The following is a 21,581-nucleotide window of genomic DNA, read 5'->3' on the forward strand; positions in this document are numbered from 1 at the left end:
AGAAACACTCACATCTGACACTACAATGGCCTTCTTTGACCCAGCCAAATTCACTGAGATTATAGTTGACGCCAGCATGTTGGGGTGGGGTGTGGTGCCATGCAGACCCAAACAAATGCAAAAGGTGATGTCCAGACTCTGGCGTATGCAATAAAAGCACTTTTCCCCCACCGAGCAGAAGTATTCCCAAATTGAGAGAAGCATTAGCTGTCCTATGGGCATGCAAACACTATCAGATCTACATATATGGAAAGCCTATATCTATTGCAACAGACCACAAACCCCTCTTACCAATCATGTAAGGCACTGCACTTTACCCACTGGCACAAATTGAAAAGTGTCCAACTTCAGGAGTATAATGTCACACTATCCTTCAGGCCAGGCATTGACAACCCGCTGATTTTCTCTCTAGATATCCGTCACGTCACAGCACAAAGAACGATGCCAGCGGGCAAGAGACAGAAGTCCACATATACATGGTAACAATGGCCGCGACTCCCAAGTCATGTCACTTAGTGAGATAACACAGGAATCTACCCAGCGCGAGTGCCACCAACCCATCATCAACGCAGTAAGGACAGGTGAGTGCAACCGACTTCTTGCCTCTGTACAACATTGAAGGCCTGAAGCAAAATGTATCATCCAATCTATACGGAGAATGGGGCATGAGCTATCCGTCTCCCCAGAAGGCCTCTTTCTATGGGGTACGCACACCATCCTTCGGGATACCTCACTAAAAGAGTCACAGAGTTAGCCATCAAGGCACAGGAAAGATGAAGTCCTGACTGAGTCAGAAGGTATGGTTTTCCCCACCTTGAAGAAAAAGGTGATGAATTTATCAAACAATGCATCTTGTATGAAGCATCTCTTCCTGTGTAAAAAAAACTGAACCGATTCAGTCCCCTTTGAGGAGCACAAAACCCTGGGGACACTTAAGCATTGACTTTGGCTCCACTAACACAGAGCAACTCTTCCTAGTGGTAATTGATCAATGGTCCCGATATCCAGAGGTAGAATTTGTGAACAACACGACAGGTAGCAAAGTCATACCAGTGCTAGAGAAGATCTTCGCAACCCCTGGACTCCAGGGGTCTATTCAATCCGACAAGGGCCCTCCATTCCAAGGGCATGAGTTCTGGCAATTCCTTCATGATCTAAATGTTTTCCACCACAGGATCACTCCATTACGTCCCTAGGCCAGTGGGGACACTGAATGATGTATGCACACTTTCAACACAAGGTTCAGGATAGCGAAAAGACAAGAGCACAACCTCTGCAGATCACTGTACTAGTTTCTAGCTGAATATCGCTCAACACCGCACTCCTCAACGGGAGTCGCCCCCCAATAAGGCTCTCATGGGGGAGGTACATTCATGAAGCCATACCGAGACATGTTTCCAGACGAAATCCTTTCCTAGGACAAAAGCGAGCTAAGAAGGAAAAGGAAAGCCACCGGATGAAATTGCGACAAAAGCAAATCACAGCGGGAGATATTGTACTGGGCCAAGAAGAAGACCAAGAAAATGGCCCTAAACTATGACCCCTCACATTGGAAAGTTACTGAGGTCAAGAGGTCCATGCCAACGGCAATGAATGGGCGACAACGCATGATCCGGAACATTCGTTTCTTTAAGAAGGGCACGCTGAGCGTGAGCATGCTTGCATCATGCAGCAAGGTGATAACTCCCGAGACCTCTACGCTGCTGGAATCTAGCTGCCAGAGGATTCCTTCAAGACCACCAGAGACCCTTAGTCAGGACCAGGACAGTGAAATGGAAGGTAACCTTCGAGCTCCAGCTGATTCCCCATCTACCAGAACTGGAGAACCTGGTCCTTGATCTCCCCGAAGGCTGGCACGGGCCAAGCCAAGACATCTCGCAGAATATAGTGTATACCGCCAAGTTACTCCCAAGACACTAAGAGGCCATCAGGTGACTGTATAGCTGATTGTGTCTCCGAATGTAAAGTGACATTTATTTTGTGTGCATAGTTTAGGTGGGATATTAAATCTTGAACCAGGCCCCTTTAAGGCTGGCTGTATATAGTGTATCACAATGCACTACACCGGAGCTGCACAAGGTAGTCCGGGTGAGTCTTCAAACCATCACTATCATGTGGCCTCCTTCATTGCGTCCCGCAACATTAGCTGTGCACACCCAACCTACGCACCATTACTGACACACTGTAAGACTGCCCTACCGTTCTCGAAAGAGCCTTGTCTTTCTGAGAGGGACCAACCGTTCTGAAGAGAGACTGCCCTTCTCAAGAGAGCCCTGTCATTCTAAGCAGTGGGCCACCAAGAGTCCCCCGCCTTCTGTAGAGAGCCTAACCATTCTGGAGCGAGTGGCGCCTTCTGAAGGTCCCGAATTTCCAAAGAAATTCCACCCTTCTAAAGAGATTCCCACCGTTCTGTGGGAAGCCTTGTAGCCCTGAAGAGAGTGCAGCTCTTCCGTAAGAAGATAGTAAGCCTTGATATGACATGATAGGTTATTTATAACGTGCTTAAAACCCAGAGGTTTCTAAGCGCGGACCCGGAGATCGAACCTGTGTTGCTCCGTGTCGTCTTGCTTCCAAGGCAAGCGCATTGCCCTTGAGCTATCCTTCCGAGACGACTTAAAAAAATAAAATTCCTGCCTTATGGTGGCAAAAGCCAAAACAATTCAAACATTGCCTTTCGAAAAGTAAAAGTGTTTCTGCAGGTGGGGAGACAGTATATATGTCAGATTGTACCTTACCTGTTGGAACTAGCCAAGTTGTTTGCAGATCGTATGGACAAATAATTCATGAAATGTTTGTTGCAAACTTTCCCACCAGTATCCAAGTACACACAAGACACACATAACAGGCATCACATCAGCGAGGAATGTTGGGGAGATTCAAGCGTTCTCGGGAAATTAGCTGTCCACCTTATTCTTCAAGGACACATTCATTTTGAGACCACACACTCATTTACTGTTTAAAGTACCGTTTGAAGTCTCCATTACTAAAATCAAGTCTAGCATGACATGACACAGACCCAATAACCTTTTTGACATCAATGTTAATGTACCAGTTTGACCACTCCATCCATTTACCTTATTTAATGGACACACAGTCTATTCTCTGGAGTTTGGCCTGAGGGGCAACGTGCACAGATGCTTGGGCAAATAAGCCACCAGCCCTCCAAGAATGCCCCAGGGCACTCTTGAGCTCTCATGCATTCAAACTGATACTGTGTACTAGCTCACAATGCTCTAAATCTGCCTTGCAAAGACAACCCAGTTATAAAAACATGTTTGGATATATCTGCCTTCTCCCTTTTGCTGAACTATCGTCCATCTAGAAGGACTGACATGCCACCAATGCTATCACAGAAGAATGGGGCCCATTACAATTTTGCTGGTGCAGAATTAATGGCCGGTATTACTGTATACCGGCACGTTTCCCCACCGACAAAGTACAAGTTTGCCGATGGGGTGGAGGAATTACCTCCAGCTAATAGCCCTTGAGCTATCCTCCCGAGACGACTTAAAAAAATCAAATTCCTGCCTTATGGTGGCAAAAGCCAAAACAATTCAAACATTGCCTTTTGAAAAGTAGAAGTGTTTCTGCAGGTGGGGAGACAGTAAATATATCAAGTTGTACCTTACCTGCTTGAACTAGCCAAGTAATACCGCTAATACCACAGCAAATTCCTTCATGGATTTGTATGGAATTCCATGGAATGGGGATTTACAACCCTTAACAGCACTCATAATCCGGCGGTAATACCGCTGGACCGAGTGCCGGCAATGGTATTACCGTTTGCCATATCCTGGCAGAATTACAGCCAGGATGCGGGCAAACGTAACCGTATCTCCCCACTACATTCTCTCCTGCTGTGTTTGTAGCATCCATTTCCCGCACTCCCATCCTCTTATCTTGCCCTCGCTCATTTTCTTTCCATCATGAGACTGAGGTCTGGGTGCCGCTGTCAGGGGCACGGTATGCCACAGACTAGCCTAGGAGCTCTTAAACTACTACTGTGGTGATCCGGCACAGTAAAGGAGCATAGACACATACCACATCCAGAAGATCCGTAGCCCAACCTTTTTCAAGAATCATTACAAGCACCTGGGGCACACGCTTCATACTTTAGATGTCAGGCGGGCATTGCAATTCGGTATTGACGAAACGTTCAAGACTACTGACCAATTGCGTAATGCTTTTGGTCATTGTGTCAAGGGCCCGACTCGTTTAAAGCCGCTGCTTGCATGATGCCTCAAACCTTGCCTTAATTATTGGCACGGTTTCAGCTCATTCTACAACGGGCAGGACGGCCACCGCAGCCTTCCATGGTGGTATGAATCTACACGAGTTCTGCAGGGCAGCCACAGGGTGAACCCGTCACACGCTCACCAAGCGCTACTGATTTAACGTGGACTCAGGAGCTGAGTCATTGGTTGGATAGGTAGTACTTCCACAGCTGTTGTGATCACGTGAGATCAGACTCTCCTTCCATCCCTTCTGCGTTACTGCTTTTTATTCTATTTAAACATGGTCATTTATGAAAGATCCAGTGGTGGTGAAGAAATTGTTACTTAATTTAACTTTATTTTTGTTTTATCGTTCAAAGCGCGGACCTAGCTTGAGAGCAGCGGATCATGAACAGTGTGTGCGTAGCCAGGATTTGGGCTGGCATCTTTTAACAGTAGCGCAGTACTGCGAGGTCTGTGCGTACAATGGAATTAGTCTATGGTCAGGTGTTTGTGGGAGCATTCCAAGCCGACACCGGGATCGGGTTCCAGAGGGTGGGTGCATGACAAAAGAAGGATCATTTGCAGGTTCTCTCTTTGCGGACGAGTTGTGATTCAAGTCGGTTGATTGATTTGCTGCGCACAGAGCGTGTGGCAGCAGATATGTGGAGTTTCTCCACCAAGCTCACAGGTGTGCTACTCGTGACTGCTTTGTAGATGACACATGCAGTCTTGAACAGTATCCTGGGTTGGAGTGGAAGCCAATGTAGTTTGGGAAGGATGGTGGTACTTCGGTCAAATTTCTGTGCTCCTGTAATAAGACGTGCTGCAGCGTGTTCGACTGCTTTTAGGAGAGCCACAGTTATTTACCTGCAACTGTCGTTTGCCCATGTCTCTCTGACATGGATTCACAAGCAACCCACCTTCTTCCCATGCGACAGAGGTACAGTGAAATGGGTACATCTTGCAATCTCATGAACCTGAAAATGGCTTCTGCAGGAGGAGCCTGGGACTCGATTCATCATTGGTCTTCAGGAAAAGGACTGAAATGAGGTGGATAGGCTATATATCAAAATTCAAATATGTCTACTATTGCATTTGTTGATACCAAGGATACCCAGCATGGAAATGAGGAAGTATTAAAGCATGCAGGTTTATGGAAGATGCCGCCACTATAGTACGACAGTTACCGGCAGTTATTCTTATTCCATGGTTATGCTAACCACTTGACGCCTTTAATCATTGTTGAACTACTTTCATGTATTTGACGCGCTTTCGCTTTCAGATTTCAGATTCTTCTGCTTTTTCCGTTATAGACGAGAAAAGCATGAAACCATTTAGGATCAAATGTGCCTCACAAAGTACTGTTAATAAATTGCATTCAGTCCTCAGGTTAACAAAGGGAGAAAGGCCTTTGGATTCTGTTTGGGTGGCAGGGGTGGCATTGAGTCTGTTCGCTCTGGCAATGTGTTTTACTTGTATCAAATCGCTGTAGGAGGAGATGTGGAATTTAGAAGCTGAAGGTCCCAGTTGCAATACCGACTTAACAACATCGCCGGCCGCGCGGGAACCGGATATTGACCTTCCATCTCGTGTGCCCTTGCCAGGAAACAAACTGGCACAACATACAGCCATGGCTTCTAGCAGAACTACGGCTGCTTGACAACTAAAAAGAGGAACCTGTTCCGGGTGCAACTTTCTTGGGTTGCATCAGCCTCCTATGCACAGGTCTCCCCCCTCCCCCCACTGACTTGTAGACCCACTTACAAAGAGCAAGATTTGTAAAGGGACCTCTAAGGTTACCGAATGCCTCTGGCCAAGGGCTCTGACCTGAGGGCGCCCCCGCGAGCATGTAGGTTCACCACATACTGCTACCTTACTATTACCATAATAATGTTCTGAGTAATCACTTGGTCACTTACGCTCTTCGGCAACTAATTAACAGCCATGAGGTCCAATTTCCACATGTCTGTCGTGTAGTGGTTATTGAATTTTTTGGTGATTGTTAATCGTGCAAAATAAGTGTCCCTCGAAACGTTTTTCCGCGACTTGTGTATTTTCCCAAACTGGAATGTGATTCGGTGAAAAAGGATCTCGCTCTTTCTGAAGCTGACCAGCCGCTGTTCTGGATTCCATAAGGCGACTCATTTATCTCAATGTTCTACAGCTTGTTGGCTCCAGATCGGCGCTCCGGCCTTCTCTGCTCGGGACACCACATGCACGATTACCTAAAAGATAGACACAAATAGATCATTTACAATATGTGTGCAACTATCAACGGACAGGAGGCAAGGAGTCTGTTTCACCATAGTGAAACGCAGCTCTAGTGATCACATGCCAAATATACATTCTAGGAGTAAGCGCGAAGCATTGTGGTGTCAATTTGACATCATTATTCACCTACTAACTTACCCTACCCTCTTGCTTTTCAGATCCCCCAGAGCACCAGGGAACCACTCAGGTGGTGATAGCGCGCAGTATAAATGTCCTTTAACATAACATAACATATATCACACCCTTCACATTTAGTCCACACCTGTTTCAGTTGTCTTTACGAACCCCTTTTCTTTTTGATTCCACTTAAAGCACTGGTCCTGCCCTTCCCAAGAATGATCACTCTGATGATATGCCTGTCCACCCGTAGAGAGCCCTGCCCTACCAAAGAGAGATCTTCCCTTCGAGAAGAGAGCCCTGCCCTTCCAGAAGATAGCCCTGTCCTTCCTAACAGAGACCTGCCCTTCCGAAAAGAGCCCTGCCCTACGGAAGAGAGCTCTTCCTAACAGAAGAGAGCCCTGCCCTTCCAGAAGAGAGCTCTGTCCTTCCTAACAGAGCCCTGCCCTTCCGAAAAGAGACCTGCCCTACGGAAGAGAGCTCTTCCTAACAGAAGAGAGCCCTGCCCTTCCAGAAGAAAGCCCTGTCCTTCCTAGTAGAGCCCTGCCCTACGGAAGAGAGTTCTTCCCTACAGAAGAGAGCCCTGCACTTCCTAACAGAGCCCTGTGCTTCCTAACAGAGCCATGCCCTACCGAAGAGAGCTCTTGCCTTCCAAAAGAAAGCCCTGCCCTTCCTAACAGAGCCCTGTCCTTCCCAAAACAGCCTTGCCATATGCAAGAGAACTCTCCTTTACAAGAGCGAGCCCTGCCCTTCCAGAAGAGAGCCCTGTCCTTCCTAACAGAGCCATGCCCTTCCGAAAAGAGCCCTACCCTACCAAAGAGTGCTTTTCCCTACCAAAGAGAGCCCTGCCCTTCCAAACAGAGACTTGCTCTAGAGCCCTGCCCTACCGAAAAGAACTCTTCCCTTCCAGAAAAAAGCCCTGTCCTTCCTAACTGAGCCCTGCCGTTCCCAAAAGAGACCTGCCCTACGGAAGAGAGCTCTTCCCTACAGAAGAGAGGCCTGCTCTTCCAGAAGAGAGCCCTGTCCTTCCTTAAAGAGCCATGCCTTCCGAAAAGAGCCCTGCCCTACGGATGAGAGCTCTTCCTTACAGAAGAGAGCCCTGTCCTTCTGAAAAGAGCCCTGCCCTTCCAAACGGAGCCCTGCCCTACCGAATAGTCGTTCTGGAGAGAGCTTTGCCTTTCTCTACTAGCCTGCTGTAAGGAGGATTGGCTTCATGTAAAGTGGCATTTTGGTGACAACCTCCATCGAAATTATGACAGTTTTGTTGTTTTTACAGCATTCTGGTAACACCCCAGGCGACACCCTAGAATAGTCTTATTGTAGAGCCGACCCTGCCTGTGAAAAAGAGCAGGCGCTGCTGAATACCATGTCTGCCTGACAGGAGCATCCTTTCTGATGATAGGGCCAGCTTCCTGGAAATACCTCTGCCCCTCTGAAGAGATCCCTGCCACTCTGGAGAGAGCCCTGCCCTTCTGAAGAGAGCTCTGCCCTTCTGAAGAGAGCCCTGCTTGCTGGAAATACCTCTGCCCCTCAGAAGAGAGCCCTGCTTCCTGGAAATACCTCTCTGCCCCTCTGAAGAGAGGCCTGCTTCCTGGAAATACCTCTGCCCCTCTGAAGAGAGCCCTGCTTCCTGGAAATACCTCTCTGCACCTCTGAAGAGAGCCCCACTTCCTGGAAATACCTCTGCCCCTCTGAAGAGAGCCCTGCTTCCTGGAAATACCTCTGCCCCTCTGAAGAGAGCCCTGCCCCTCTGAAGAGAGCTCTGCCCTTCTGAAGAGAGCCCTGCTTGCTGGAAATACCTCTGCCCCTCTGAAGAGAGCCCTGCTTCCTGGAAATACCTCTCTGCCCCTCTGAAGAGAGGCCTGCTTCCTGGAAATACCTCTGCCCCTCTGAAGAGAGCCCTGCTTCCTGGAAATACCTCTCTGCATCTCTGAAGAGAGCCCCGCTTCCTAGAAATACCTCTGCCCCTCTGAAGAGAGCCCTGCTTCCTGGAAATACCTCTCGGCCCTTCTGAAGAGAGCCCTGCTTCCTGGAAATACCTCTGCCCCTCTGAAGAGAGCCCTGCCCCTCTGAAGAGAGCTCTGCCCTTCTGAAGAGAGCCCTGCTTGCTGGAAATACCTCTGCCCCTCTGAAGAGAGCCCTGCTTCCTGGAAATACCTCTTCCCCTCTGAAGAGAGCCCTGCTTCCTGGAAATACCTCTGCCCCTCTGTAGAGAGCCCTGCTTCCTGGAAATACCTCTCTGCCCCTCTGAAGAGAGCCCTGCCACTCTGGAGAGAGCCCTGCCCTTCTTAAGAGAGCCCTGCTTGCTGAAGAGAGCTCTGCCCTTCTGCAGAGAGCCCTGCTTGCTGGAAATACCTCTGCCCCTCTGAAGAGAGCCCTGCATCCTGGAACTACCTCTGCCCCTCTGAAGAGAGCCCCGCCCCTCTGAAGAGAGCTCTGCCCTTCTGAAGAGAGCCCTGCTTGCTGGAAATACCTCTGCCCCTCTGAAGAGAGCCCTGCTTGCTGGAAATACCTCTGCCCCGCTGAAGAGAGCCCTGCTTCCTGGAAATACCTCTCTGCCCCTCTGAAGAGAGCCCTGCTTCCTGGAAATACCTCTGCCCCTCTGAAGAGAGCCCCGCCCCTCTGAAGAGAGCTCTGCCCTTCTGAAGAGAGCCCTGCTTGATGGAAATACCTCTGCCCCTCTGAAGAGAGCCCTGCTTCCTGGAAATACCTCTCTGTCCCTCTGAAGAGAGCCCTGCTTCCTGGAAATACCTCTCTGTCCCTCTGAAGAGAGCCCTGCTTCCTGGAAATACCTCTGCCGTTCCATAAGAGATCCCTGTCCTTCCTAACAGAGCCATGCCCTTCCGAAAAGAGCCCTGCCCTACCAAATAGAGCCCTGCCCTTCCAAACAGAGCCCTGCCCTTCCAAACAGAGACTTGCTCTAGAGCCCTGCCCTACCGAAAAGAGCTCTTCCCTTCCAGTAAAAAGCCCTGTTCTTCCTAACTGAGCCCTGCCGTTCCGAAAAGAGCCCTGCCCTACGGAAGAGAGCTCTTCCTTACAGAAGAGAGCCCTGCTTGCTGAAGAGAGCGCTGCCCTTCTGCAGAGAGCCCTGCTTGCTGGAAATACCTCTGCCGCTCTGAAGAGAGCCGTGCTTCCTGGAACTACCTCTGCCTCTCTGAAGAGAGCCCCGCCCCTCTGAAGAGAGCTCTGCCCTTCTGAAGAGAGCCCTGCTTGCTGGAAATACCTCTGCCCCTCTGAAGAGAGCCCTGCTTGCTGGAAATACCTCTGCCCCGCTGAAGAGAGCCCTGCTTCCTGGAAATACCTCTCTGCCCCTCTGAAGAGAGCCCTGCTTCCTGGAAATACCTCTGCCCCTCTGAAGAGAGCCCCGCCCCTCTGAAGAGAGCTCTGCCCTTCTGAAGAGAGCCCCGCCCCTCTGAAGAGAGCTCTGCCCCTCTGAAGAGAGCCCTGCTTCCTGGAAATACCTCTCTGTCCCTCTGAAGAGAGCCCTGCTTCCTGGAAATACCTCTGCCGTTCCATAAGAGATCCCTGTCCTTCCTAACAGAGCCATGCCCTTCCGAAAAGAGCCCTGCCCTACCAAATAGAGCCCTGCCCTTCCAAACAGAGCCCTGCCCTTCCAAACAGAGACTTGCTCTAGAGCCCTGCCCTACCGAAAAGAGCTCTTCCCTTCCAGTAAAAAGCCCTGTTCTTCCTAACTGAGCCCTGCCGTTCCGAAAAGAGCCCTGCCCTACGGAAGAGAGCTCTTCCTTACAGAAGAGAGCCCTGCTTGCTGAAGAGAGCGCTGCCCTTCTGCAGAGAGCCCTGCTTGCTGGAAATACCTCTGCCGCTCTGAAGAGAGCCGTGCTTCCTGGAAATACCTCTCTGCCCCTCTGAAGAGAGGCCTGCTTCCTGGAAATACCTCTGCCCCTCTGAAGAGAGCCCTGCTTCCTGGAAATACCTCTCTGCACCTCTGAAGAGAGCCCTGCTTCCTGGAAATACCTCTGCCCCTCTGAAGAGAGCCCTGCTTCCTGGAAATACCTCTCGGCCCCTCTGAAGAGAGCCCTGCTTCCTGGAAATACCTCTGCCCCTCTGAAGAGAGCCCTGCTTCCTGGAAATACCTCTCTGTCCCTCTGAAGAGAGCCCTGCTTCCTGGAAATACCTCTGCCGTTCCATAAGAGATCCCTGTCCTTCCTAACAGAGCCATGCCCTTCCGAAAAGAGCCCTGCCCTACCAAATAGAGCCCTGCCCTTCCAAACAGAGCCCTGCCCTTCCAAACAGAGACTTGCTCTAGAGCCCTGCCCTACCGAAAAGAGCTCTTCCCTTCCAGTAAAAAGCCCTGTTCTTCCTAACTGAGCCCTGCCGTTCCGAAAAGAGCCCTGCCCTACGGAAGAGAGCTCTTCCTTACAGAAGAGAGCCCTGCTTGCTGAAGAGAGCGCTGCCCTTCTGCAGAGAGCCCTGCTTGCTGGAAATACCTCTGCCGCTCTGAAGAGAGCCGTGCTTCCTGGAAATACCTCTCTGCCCCTCTGAAGAGAGGCCTGCTTCCTGGAAATACCTCTGCCCCTCTGAAGAGAGCCCTGCTTCCTGGAAATACCTCTCTGCACCTCTGAAGAGAGCCCTGCTTCCTGGAAATACCTCTGCCCCTCTGAAGAGAGCCCTGCTTCCTGGAAATACCTCTCGGCCCCTCTGAAGAGAGCCCTGCTTCCTGGAAATACCTCTGCCCCTCTGAAGAGAGCCCTGCTTCCTGGAAATACCTCTGCCCCTCTGAAGAGAGCCCTGCTTCCTGGAAATACCTCTCTGCCCCTCTGAAGAGAGCCCTGCGTCCTGGAAATACCTCTGCCCTTCCAGAAGAGAGTCCTGTCCTTCCTAACAGAGCCATGCCCTTCCGAAAAGAGCCCTGCCCTACCAAAGAGTGCTCTTCCCTACCAAAGAGAGCCCTGCCCTTCCAAACAGAGCCCTGCCCTTCCAAACAGAGCCCTGCCCTTCCAAACAGAGCCCTGCCCTTCCAAACAGAGATTTGCTCTAGAGCCCTGCCCTACCGAAAAGAGCTCTTCCCTTCCAGAAAAAAAGCCCTGTCCTTCCTAACTGAGCCCTGCCGTTCCCAAAAGAGACCTGCCCTACGGAAGAGAGCTCTTCCCTACAGAAGAGAGGCCTGCTCTTCCAGAAGAGAGCCCTGTCCTTCCTAACAGAGCCATGCCTTCCGAAAAGAGCCCTGCCCTACGGAAGAGAGCTCTTCCCTACAGAAGAGAGGCCTGCTCTTCCAGAAGAGAGCCCTCTCCTTCCTAACAGAGCCATGCCTTCTGAAAAGAGCCCTGCCCTACGGATGAGAGCTCTTCCTTACAGAAGAGAGCCCTGTCCTTCTGAAAAGAGCCCTGCCCTTCCAAACAGAGCCCTGCCCTACCGAACAGTCCTTCTGGAGAGAGCTTTGCCTTTCTCTGCTAGACTGCTGTAAGGAGGTCTGGCTTCATGTAAAGCGGCATTTTGGTGACAACCTCCATCGAAATTATGACAGTTCTGTTGTTTTTAGAGCATTCTGGTACCACCCCAGGCGACACCCTAGAATAGTCTTATTGTAGAGCCGACCCTGCCTGTGAAAAAGAGCAGGCGCTGCTGAATACCATGTCTGCCTGACAGGAGCATCCTTTCTGATGATAGGGCCAGCTTCCTGGAAATACCTCTGCCCCTCTGAAGAGAGCCCTGCCCCTCTGAAGAGAGCTCTGCCCTTCTGAAGAGAGCTCTGCCCTTCTGAAGAGAGCCCTGCTTGCTGAAGAGAGCTCTGCCCTTCTGCAGAGAGCCCTGGCTGCTGGAAATACCTCTGCCCCTTCTTCAGAGAGCCCTGCTTCCTGGAAATACCTCTGCCCCTCTGAAGAGAGCCCTGCTTCCTGGAAATACCTCTGCCCCTCTGAAGAGAGCTTTGCCCTTCTGAAGAGAGCTCTGCCCTTCTGCAGAGAGCCCTGCTTGCTGGAAATACCTCTGCCCCTCTGAAGAGAGCCCTGCTTCCTGGAAATACCTCTGCCCCTCTGAAGAGAGCCCTGCTTCCTGGAAATACCTCTCTGCCCCTCTGAAGAGAGCCCTGCATCCTGGAAATACCTCTGCCCCTCTGAAGAGAGCCCTGCTTCCTGGAAATACCTCTGCCCCTCTGAAGAGAGCCCTGCTTCCTGGAAATACCTCTCTGCCCCTCTGAAGAGAGCCCTGCATCCTGGAAATACCTCTGCCGCTCTGAAGAGAGCCCTGTTTCCTGGAAATACCTCTTCCCCTCTAAAGAGAGCCCTGCTTGCTGGAAATACCTCTGCCCCTCTGAAGAGAGCCCTGCTTCCTGGAGATACCTCTGCCCCTCTGAAGAGAGCCCTGCTTCCTGGAAATACCTCTCTGCCCCTCTGAAGAGAGCCCTGCTTCCTGGAAATACCTCTGCCCCTCTGAAGAGAGCCCTGCTTCCTGGAAATACCTCTGCCCCTCTGAAGAGAGCCCTGCTTCCTGGAAATACCTCTTCCCCTCTGAAGAGAGCCCTGCTTGCTAGAAATACCTCTGCCCCTCTGAAGAGAGCCCTGCTTCCTGGAAATACCTCTTTCCCTCTGAAGAGTGCCCTGCTTGCTGGAAATACCTCTGCCCCTCTGAAGAGAGCCCTGGTTCCGCTTCCTGGAAATACCTCTGCCTCTCTGAAGAGAGCCCTGCTTCCTTGAAATACCTCTCTGCCCCTCTGAAGAGAGCCCTGCTTCTTGGAAATACCTCTACCCCTCTGAAGAGAGCCCTGCTTCCTGGAAATACCTCTCTGCCCCTCTGAAGAGAGCCCTGCTTCCTGGAAATACCTCTGCCCCTCCGAAGAGTGCCCTGCTTCCTGGAAATACCTCTGCCCCTGTGAAGAGAGATGTGCTTGCTGGAAATACCACTGCCCCTCTGAAGAGAGCCCTGCTTCCTGGAAATACCTCTCTGCCCCTCTGAAGAGAGCCCTGCTTCCTGGAAATACCTCTGCCCATTTGAACAGAGCCCAGCTTGCTGAAGAGAGCCCTGCTTGCTGAGGAGGACCCTGCCTGCGGAAGAGAGCTCTGCCCTTCTGCGGAGAGCCCTGCTTGCTGAAGAGAGCTCTGCCCCTCTGAAGAGCCCTGCTTGCTGAAGCGAGCCCTGCCCTTCTGCGGAGAGCCCTGCTTGCTGAAGAGAGTTCTGCCTCTCTGAAGAGAGCCCTGCTTGCGGAAGAGAGCCCTGCCCTTCTGCAGAGAGCCCTGGCCTTCCGATAAGCCCTAGCTTTCAGAAAAGAGACCACCCCTCTGAAAAGTCCAGCTCTTCTCTCGGCCATGTTGTGGACTGAAATCACTACACTGGCTCCCAGTGACTGCAAGGATCAAGTTCAAAACCCTCTGCATTGTCCACAAGGCCTTCTGGGGCCTTGGGGCAAAATACCTTCAACTCTCTCTTCCAAAATATCTTCCTTCTCGAGCTCTTCGCTCATTCGCCTCCAACTCCCTCAGGGTCAGCCGCTTCTCCAAACAACGAGTTAGGGGCAGATCTCTCTCCGCTGCAGGTGCCTCCCTCTGGAACAGCCTTCCTGCCTCCCTGAAACTTGAGGAGAACCATCTCCGGTTCCGGAAGCACCTCAAAACCTTCCTCTTTGCCGCCGCTTTCTCTCCCCCTTTCCCCTGCTAAAATCACTGAACCTGCACTGAATCTGCAACTGGGCCACTCACCGTTCTCGGTCCTTGGCACAGCCACTCTCCCCTGCACTGCCTCCCTGGCCACCCCTGCACTGCGGGACTGTGTCTGTATCCCTACAGCCCCACTTCCCAGCGCTTGTCTGCACTTACCTCGCACTTGCCACTAGCTGGCCCTTGTTATTTATCCTGTATGTTATTAACCCTGAACTGCACTTTCCCCTCTCCCTTTCCCCCTTGCACTTTTCCCTTCCCCTCTACCCTTGCACTTGCGCGATCAGAATGACTCCTGGCCTAGTAGGATCATTGTCTGTCTCCCCTTGTCCCCCTCCCCCCCGCCTCGTCGCGCCTTGAAACACTTATGTATAGGCGCGTTACAGATGCCATATCATATCATATCATGCTCTTAGGAGAGTTCTTCCTAAGGAGCCATGTATTGTAAACAGAAACTCCTCTCTCCAAGGGGAATCCTGCGACTTTTCAGCACTGGTGTGAGTTTCTTTTACGTCCACTTTTCAACAGTTGACATTTGCTCCCAAAAACTGAAAGAATCCTTGCTTACCTCAAACAGTGGGCACATGTATGATGACTTGTGGCGATAGAAGCGTGCGGGTAGATTCAGGCATGTAGTTATTTGTAGAGCGCAACACTACCCTGTTTAAGGCCTCGAAGCACTGTGGATTGTCTAGGAATTCGGTACACCTCATTCACTGCTTTGGCAGAGATGGCTGGTACTGTAGCATTGCCCTTAACAGCTCTGCCATGTTGGATTAGGAGAACTGTGTTTTCCAATATGTCCGTGAATTAGCAATTGTTGGCACGAGAGCCACATTTGGTCATGTGACTCTGCCAGCTGTGGGGATTCTGGATTACTAGAGGCAGCAAGCTAAAGGAATTAAGACATATTATTGCAGTTCTGGGCTCGGCCATTACATGGTGAATGGCATTACATTGCAAGCAGAAACACATGATAAACTGTACATTTCTTTGCAGAACAGTATCCATTGTTTTGTGATGGTTGGGGCGTGCCACGTGTTTGACTAAATCCAGTGAATTAGTCATGGCTGGCCATGTATATTGGACATACAGATGTTTATCAACAATTTCAAAGTTCAGGAGATTGTCTTGTAATGTGGTTTGTTTCAAATATGATCTATGCATTTTTTGATGGTATATATCAACTAAACATATTTATTATGACAAGATCCCCTCCTCTGTTCTGGGAGCCACCAGGACAGTGACTCGGGTAGTAGGGCGCCACCTCCAGCCAGTGGATGCAGATCTTGGTTGCGGTAAAGGTAGGATTCCCTGGTCACCTCGCTCTGGTCTCCGACACCTGGCGGGGGACAGTCCCATCGCTGGACCACAAGCCACCCCCAAAGGTCCAGTCCAGCCCAACCAAGGCCATAAGAGTTTAGACCCTAACCTGCTCCCTTGTAAGAATATGCTGGCTACGGGAAAGGCGACTCCTCCCAAGTGAGAGGGTCTGAAGGTCATATGGGCCAGTTTCAAAGATGCAACATCATAAAGCCAGGCTTTCCCTTTAAGGAAAACCCTCCGCTACTGTTGCTGGCTCACCCGGCACTTCGAAGAGACTGTAGTCTGGGGTAGAGGCGCTGCTAGGGGATGTCTGAGGGGGCAATAGCCCCAGGTCTTTTGGTCGTAGCCCCGGATAGAAGCTCATGGATTACAACCGAAAAGGCTAGCTACCCCCAAGTCCTGACAGTCAGCATAGCCGCAGATCTTGTCCAGACCTAGCAACACCCCTGGTCTGGAGTTTCACAGAAACCACAGCAAACCCCGCTGTTACACAGTTATGTTTTGGGTCCACAGCTTCCCAAATGGGGAGAGGATATCGCGGGACGCAACATTGCAACTCCAATGTTCTCCGGCAACAATATCCTTCTTTGGGCAAACAAGTGATCAGCATCCTGCTCGCACACAGTCCACAATAAACCTGAGAGAACATAAAGCTCAACCAGCATCTTTCCAACCCACAAAGCACAGGCTGAGAACACACTGTAATGGCCAAGTCCGCCTCTGCACAGAAGATCAGCAGCAGCTTTGTGCAGTATCAGCGTAGTTTAATGCCACTAAGTCCACAGACAGGCGGGTTAGGTACACCCGAGATAAGGACTCTGGTGGATGTCATTGCAACACAGAACAGGAGCAGGAACCGCTAGTTCCCCCACACCCTTAAGCCAGCGCTTCCAAACACCACGGCTGAACAGATTTTCCTTAGAACCCCAAGCTCTGAACACTCCACAGCTCTTACATTCCGATAATGATGTCACCAACCAGAGACAGCCTGGGGGGGGGGCCCGGGCCGGGCGACCGCCCGGGGTGCCACATCCCCCCAGGATGCCATTAGCCCCAGCCACGCCATCTCGTGGGTGTCTTTCAAGGGCTCCCCCGAGCTGGCCTTGTGGGAGAAGGTGCGGCAGGCGGCCTTTTGCTATTAAATAATAGGGTGCTGTTCCTATTGTTATTAAATGAGCCCCACCGCCGCGGGTGCATTTAATAACAAAAAGGCGCCATTAGCCCCCCACCACTCCAGGTCGGGGGAGTCTTTTAGGGGCTCTCCCGAGCTGGCGTGGTGGGAGAAATCACGGCAGGCGCCCCTTTGTTGTTAAATGCGCCTGCGGCAGCGGAGCGCATTTAATAACAATAGCGTGCTGATGCACCCTTTTCATAGATTCATTACCTCCTGGTATAAAAATTAAATAAAAGTGCCACATCCTGTCAGCCCCCTGTTGACCAGGGGCGCGCGGGGAGCAAGAGGGGGGGCGCCAATTCGCCCAGGGCACTGCTGCCCTTAAGGCCGGCCCCGTCACCAACCTAGACACCATCATAAAGCCGAATACAATACACACATATATGGTAACCAAGATGGCAGGTAGGCCAAATACAGGCCACCCAGTGAACCCAAATCAGTCCTGGTGTTCTTCAAAGATCTAGTCAGCCCCAACTCTTAGAGAAATGTGGGAATCCATTGCCTGAGAACAAATATGGCCAAATAACCTTTTCTGTGGGTTGGTTCCAACTCAAGAGGGTCTACAACTACATTTTAGATCACTGTACCTTTCACAGAGGAGAGATATTCACATGCATATCAGTCTGGTCGCGCTGACAAGGACAGTCCAGCACAAAATTGCTAGGCAATGCTCATCATAACAAGAGTACCAACAGCAACCCCAGATACGGATTTTTGCCTTGTTGGATATGATATAATATGATGGATTATTTATAATGCGCTTAATACCTAGAGGTTTCCAAGCACAGACCGGGGGAATCGAACCTGTGGTGCTGCGTGTCCTCTTGCTACCAAGGCAAGCACGTTTCCCCTGAGCTATCATCCCGATGTTGTTATTAGTGAGGCAAAGCGGTCACTCGCTAAACACATTGAGCAAGGGGCCCACAGCCACAATTGTGTTTCACAGCTACAGACCCTCAATGAAAGATCCACACAGGGAGAGGAGGGAGGGAAGTATAAAAGCCATGCAGCCCTGATAAGAGACTAAGGAGGAGGTGGTAACATCAGAAAGGGAACAGAATGAGATGGTGGTGAGAAAGGAAGCTGCGAAGAAATGGGTGACATCAAACATTGAAAGCAAGGAGGTAGTGGAAAAAACAAAGACTGAGGAGGTGGCAGTAACATCAGGAGGAAGAGAAGGAGGTGGTGGTAGAAAACAAAACTGAGAAGGAGGTGATTAACATCAGGAGGGAGGATCAGATATAAGGTGGTTGTTATAACAAACGTGGGAGCATCAGAAGTCGGATATGGACGGAACGAGATGGAGGTCATTAAGGAGGTGCTGGGAGAAAATAAGGTGGGCATAACAGAGAAGAAGATCAAGCTCAAGAAGGTGTGGAGCTCAGAGGAAGAATAGGATCAAGAGGAAAAATAGCTTCAGAAGCTAGGAGGAGGGGCAGACCCCAGGCTTGTTTCATAGTCAGTCAAAGGGTGAAGGTCCCTGGAAAGTCTGTATCAAGAGTAGGCAAAGAAGAGGATTTGGGATCCCGTAACCCGACAATGTCAAGGAGATTGGGCGAGGAAACCTCTGACAAACCCAAAAGACCCAGACATTGGCGACAGAAGCCTGAGGGTCTCACTAACCACATCTGGGAGAAAACCCTCCTAAACAGAGTTATTATATATTTTGGGAAAAATCCCATGTTTTAGATTTCCATTGACTCCAGTTGTACATAGTCCCATGATAAAACTGGCCAAGAAAGGAAATGTGGTCGTGGCTCCCTTCTTGATACAAGTTTTTGTAAATGAGCTTGTGTAGGGGATTTTTTAATGCCCGAATTTAGCTGGGAAGCAAAGGAGCACTGCACAGAGGAACTAGGATGGGTAAGAGGAGGAGGGAGGGCAGCTCTGCAGGGGAAGGAGTAGGGTTGAATGAAGCAATCAGTGATTAGTGAAATGTTCTTTGAAGAGTAGGGTCTTCATGCTCAGGAAAATCATGGCTCCCCGGAGAAGACGGTTCTCGTCTAGATGATATACTTTCTTTCCATACCATGATATCAAAGACGGCTGTCCTGCTCGAGCTACAGGTAGCCACAAAAGAAAAGAGGAAGTCAGTTCTCTATGATTGGAGGGCAAGCGGGGGTGCGCCATTATTAAAATGCCCATCTTGGACCCCACATGGATCGCAGGGGAAACAATCTTGAAGACCCCATTTATCAACTCTGGCGATCACGGTAGGGCCAGAGAAAAAATACAAGGCTCCAATTACCACACCATTGTGCTTAAGAGGCCACCCAAATCCTAACGATGTCATCACAGTGGCTGTCAGACGCTGTACAATCCAACTTCCCCGCCGGACTGACCCACCAGATAAGAAGGGTAGAAAGCTAGACGCTACAGAGCATACGGTTTCTGCATCTGTGTCTCTCACTGTTAGAACAGCCAGTGGCCTAGCAATGCAGCCCGATCCCACAAGATGCAGTGGCACGAGAGGGATACGTTCCTAAATCTCTTACCGGATGGACTGCAGGAGGAGGCAACAGCCATCGTCAGGGGAGACGAAACGACGTCCGATCATGCTATTGATTCCGCAGTAGATGTGGCAGACGCAGGTTTCGGACAGTTGTCACACGGCACTGTATTTCCGAGTCAGGTCTGGATGGTAGGATGATCGATGACCACCTGAAGGGAATCAAGAAGGACAGCGAGAGCAATCAGTTCCCTACACAACAGGGACAGAAGATCTTTTCGACCCTACCGAGGAGTTTCCATTAGATTTCACCTGCCTACAGGAAGGAGTTACAACAATCACTGGCCAGCTGCAATCCACGCCTCAGGCTAAAAGTACCAGCAGCCCTATGGTAGATAGAGTAATTAAAGAGGCCATAGAGGATCAGGGCACACCCGCCCTCAATCCTCAAAACAGGCTTGTCTCCCTCCTGGCCCACCTCAAATACAGCACCCCAGTAGGAGGTCCAGTCAAATAACACAAGCAGCAGTGGTTCGATGATTGGGTGCGACAGATAAAGTACAGTGGACACACACTAGAATTCATAAAAAAATCCACCACCGTCTCCACCTACATTAGGATGTATGTTTCACATGCAAGTGTTGCTCCAGGAGGTGCACAGGTTATTGTGGAAGAGAGCTTTGGAAAAGGTACCAACTCAGCAGAGAGGAAAAGCTTTCTATTTCCGCTATTTTCTTGTGAGGGAGAAAAACAGGAAATGGTGCCCATCCTGGGCCTGCAGCGACTCAACAAATACATCAGGTGCTTCAAATTTTAGAACGCCACTCTGCAGCAAAACATTCCATGGCTGGGGAAGGGAGACCTCCTAGCAACAATGAATCTGAAATCCCTATCCATCGAGCACACAGCTAGTATCTCATGTTTAAGATCGCACCCCGGCATTTCCAATTCAAGGTCCTGCCATTGGGCCTGCAGTCCACCCCAAGAGTCTTCACAAAGGACCTGGCTCTGGTAGCCATGTATCTTTTGCAGGGCAGGAGTATAGGTCTACCTGTACACTGATGACTGGTTGCTCAATGGACGGTCCAAGCAACAGGTGCTCCGCTACCTTCAGAAGTCTAGTTTACTTTAGGCCACTATCCTTCACTGCAAAGTTCTAACAACGGCACACTGGTATATCTCTGAAAGACATCTGCAGAGCAGCCACCAGGAGATCGCTGCATGCCTTCGCAAGGCATTACTCTCTTGATGAAGTCAGATCTGAATCCGCGGTTGGTCAAGCGGTGCTGCGACAACTGTAAAAGGATAGAGCCGCCTGAGCCTCAACCATCATTCCCAATAGCTGTTATTTCTTTGCATGCAAATGTTGGTGTTCTGATGCCCAAATGTTTGCAATCACGTTCAGCACACGGACCTCTAAAAAGGAATGGATGTTAGTGCATGATGATAATACTTATTTTTAGAATATTCAAGCATGCAAATCTATGGGAGGATACTCTCGGGAGGAAAGCTCAGGGGAAATGTGCTCGCCTTGGAAGCAAGATGGCCCAGAGCAACACAGGTTTGATCCTCCGGTCCGCACTTAGAAACCTCTGGGTATTAAGTGCGTTACAAATAACCAATCATATCATATGAAAGATCAAATGCTGGAGAAGAATTAGTTATTTACCTGTAACTGTAGATCTCCAGCACTGGTACCTTTCATTGATTCACGTGTGACCCTCCCACCTCCTCTTTGAGGCTGCACAGGGCAGAACACAGAGACGTCAGTCGCACAGCTCTGCATTCGCATCTGAAAATGGCTGCTCTGGGTGGAGCTAAGAGCGCTCCCACCTCATTGGATTAGGCAAAAAAGGACAAAGAATGAAGTGGAGAGCCTACAAAAGAGGATTTGCGCTATGGTTTTGTATACATTGCAACGCCATGGATAGTTTTTGTTATATAACAGGGGACCCCCAGTCTGATGTGAATCTTTGAAATCTCCAATGCTGGTGAATGTTGCAATCCTAGAAGTGTCTTTGCTCAGGGACAGGAACCTTAACAATAGCACGATGCCAAGCCCTACAGTATTTTAAGGGGAAGAGGACAGGCACCGGGACTGACCTGACACACCTGCTACCTTCTATGGACCGCATTTACACAAGCATATCCCTCCTCCCCCAATCTATACAAGACCCACCATACCTCTTGCTGCTCCCACCATTGCACTGGGGGAAAGATGCTGCTTGTGGCTTTGCATTCGCACATGACCCCCAGCTGACCTCAGGAGCTCATTGTCTATACAGATTTTCACCAGGTTAATGAAGGCAGGGCGTGGATTGCGTGCGCATGTTTTCCTACCAGGAAGCCCCACTGGGGTTTTTGCGGGACTCGTGAGAGCAGGTTTGGCTCGTTATCTGCTTTGGTTTCCTAAAAGT

General features: G+C 50.4%; 1 long non-coding RNA gene across 1 annotated transcript; it reads right to left on the bottom strand.

Moving 5' to 3' along the window:
- Positions 1 to 4,552: 4,552 nt before the first annotated feature.
- LOC138493374 (uncharacterized) lies at positions 4,553 to 21,433 on the bottom strand. Its single transcript, XR_011276406.1, has 3 exons — positions 21,349 to 21,433; positions 19,211 to 19,376; positions 4,553 to 6,442 (listed from the first exon to the last, which is right to left on the bottom strand). It is a non-coding gene; the product is annotated as an uncharacterized lncRNA (long non-coding RNA).
- Positions 21,434 to 21,581: the final 148 nt, after the last annotated feature.

The sequence above is a fragment of the Ambystoma mexicanum genome, chromosome 10, assembly GCF_040938575.1.
Source record: "Ambystoma mexicanum isolate Mex_15411 chromosome 10, UKY_AmexF1_1, whole genome shotgun sequence".
Taxonomy (NCBI): Eukaryota; Metazoa; Chordata; class Amphibia; order Caudata; family Ambystomatidae; genus Ambystoma; species Ambystoma mexicanum.